This window comes from Phocoena phocoena, chromosome 14 (assembly GCF_963924675.1).
Source record: "Phocoena phocoena chromosome 14, mPhoPho1.1, whole genome shotgun sequence".
Taxonomy (NCBI): Eukaryota; Metazoa; Chordata; class Mammalia; order Artiodactyla; family Phocoenidae; genus Phocoena; species Phocoena phocoena.
In genome coordinates this window covers 39,782,413-39,785,045 of record NC_089232.1, presented here as the reverse complement: position 1 = coordinate 39,785,045, position 2,633 = coordinate 39,782,413, and positions in this window count along the sequence as shown.

The window sequence follows — 2,633 nt, the reverse complement described above, 5'->3', positions numbered from 1 at the left end:
CCTGCTTGGCCAACCAAGGCACAGTTTTCTCTTTTTTTAAAAAAAAAACCAAGGTAAATAGGTAAGTAAATCACACCACCAATAAAGGCAGAAGTAATAATAATAGCAATAATCACAACAACAACCATTTATAAAGTGCTCCCTGCATGCCCTGTACTTTCCATACCTGATTGCATTTCATCTTCTCAACATGCCTTCAAGGTAAGTATATTTTACAGATGGGAAAACCGAGGCTTAAAGGCATTAAGTAACATGCCCACATCAATCAAGAACTACGAATGCCCAGTTCCACCTGCAGGTCTGTCTCTCTCCAAAGCCCAGGCTCTTTACTAATATCCTAGACTCCTTGATCCACTCTACAGCCAGGTACGCTTTGCATATAGGAGTACATTTCTGTTTTGTTTCTACCCTATTATACTGGTGGGGTCTAGAGAGGTTTACTCCCTTGCCCAAGGTCTCATGGTGGTGTGGACAGAAACAGAGCCTCACATCCTCTGATTTCTACTAAAAACACTCATTCCCCTCTACCCTGATGCCATATACTCCCCTGCCTATCCAACTGGCCCTGCCTGACATCTCTCACAGTGGCCTGGGACTGCACGCGTCTCTCAATAGACAACATGCTCAAAGTGCCCTCCCTTCCCACGCCCCTTTGAAGCCCTGGAAGGAACACATAGTGATCCACTCCTATCCAGATTCCCAGCTGCTGAGGCCCACGGGCTCATGCCAAGAGCTCTGGGGATCTACATCTACCCAGAGCATCTGAGAAAAAGCCCCTGCTCCAAGATTCCAGGTGTGGTCACAGGAGAGTATTTTCTGCTACGACCCACCCAGACCTGCCAGCAGCGCCCATGCTGGGCAGCAACCACTCTAAGGACAAGAAGGATCAAGTCTCTACTCTGCCCTAACAAGCTCTTTGAAGTCTCTGGGCCTCCCTTTTATCCTTTGTAAGGCTTAGCAGGCTACTCCAAGGGCAGTCCAGTAATCAGCCCCAAGGCATTACCAGGCAGCTTTTTAGAATTGCAGACTTTCCAGCCCCAGGCCAGGACTGCTGCATTCAATTGTGCACTTTTAATAAGATCTCTAGGTGATTCCTGTGAACAGTAAAGTGTGAGATACACCAGCTGAGACCATCTCCATGTCCTTCCCAAGACCTAAATTCTGGTCTCAAAAGGCGGCTCGTGGCTCAATTTCCAGACCTCAGGTTTGAGATGCCTCTTGGAACTGGGGGAATCCAAGCTTCTAATCAGGAGTGGTCAGAAGCGGAGTCACAGAAGGCGTCTGTGAAACCCAAGCTCTTGGACAGGCAATGCGGGACCACGGGGCGGGCGAAGGAGCCGGTTCATGTTTTCCATAGGCGCGCTGTGTGTGCCAGCTGAGGTCTTTAATGTAAACCCTCCTGTGCTCCGACCTAAACAATGAGCATAATTATGGGCTCGCTTACCCCCTTCAGATGCAGGGCTTGGGTCGGCCCTCCACAGGGTCCTGCAGGAGGTCCTATTTCTGAGTCGGGGGGGCAGGGGGGCTCTGGTTAACCAGAGCAGACCCGACTCTGAGGGGCAAAGTTGACATACCAGCATAATTACACGTAGGTTGACCATATTTACTGCAACTCTGTTGTTCTAGAATTTCAAACAAAGACTGAATCCTAGGAAAACACACCACTAAAGAGAAGCAGATTGTCCTGAGTGATTTATTGAAGAACAAAAGCGAGGGGAAGAAAGAGAAGAGGATTATCAGAGACTCGCACATACTTCCCTTTCCCCTGCCTGGTCTAAGGAGAACACGCAGTGACCACCGCTTTCCCACCCTCCCCAACGGAAAGGCCTCAAAACACTGACATTTTGCTTTTTCTAAGTCATGCTTTCACGTGGCCACATCAAATCCCTTAAACCCATCTAGACTCATCAGAAGAGAGTGGGCAAGTAGCACTGTCAGGACAGAGATCCCCCTCTTCCCTTCTGACTCACTTGACTCTCCCCCCACACCCTCCTACAGGACATACACTTACATCTCATACGGATCTATTTCAAATGAACAGAAAATCAACCAAGGCTGGAATTTGGCTTTAGAGAAGCCAAAACATCAGGTCAGGTGTGTGACTGGCCTTTAACTTTGGGAGGTTATGGAAGGCTTTGAAGAGCTGCCAGCACTGTTTGGCCTCAGCTCTGTCCCATGTAAATACATAACTGTTATGGAAAGCAGTGGCATTTCCAACGCACAATTCAGAGCTTTCACTGACCCAGCAATGACGGGAGGGGGCAGTTGGAAATCTTCACCGTTAGGAAACAGCACCTCCCTTCCAAAATTAAAACCTCTATATATGCAATTTAGGTGACTCTGAGATCAGGGCCACAAGGATCTCAGGGCCCTTGCTTGTAGTTGCCACCCGGTTAGGGACTGAATTTTCACGCGTTGAAGCCCTAGCCCCCAGTGTGACTGAATCTGGAGGTAGGGCCTTTAGGAAGGTAATTAAGGTTCAATGAGGTCATAAACATGGGACCCTAATCCGGTAGGATTTATGTCTTTATAAGAAGAACAAGAGATCTCTTTTTCTCCATGTACACACAGAGAAGAAGCCATGTGATGACACAGTGAGAAGGCATCTACCAATCCAGGAAGAGAGGTCTCAC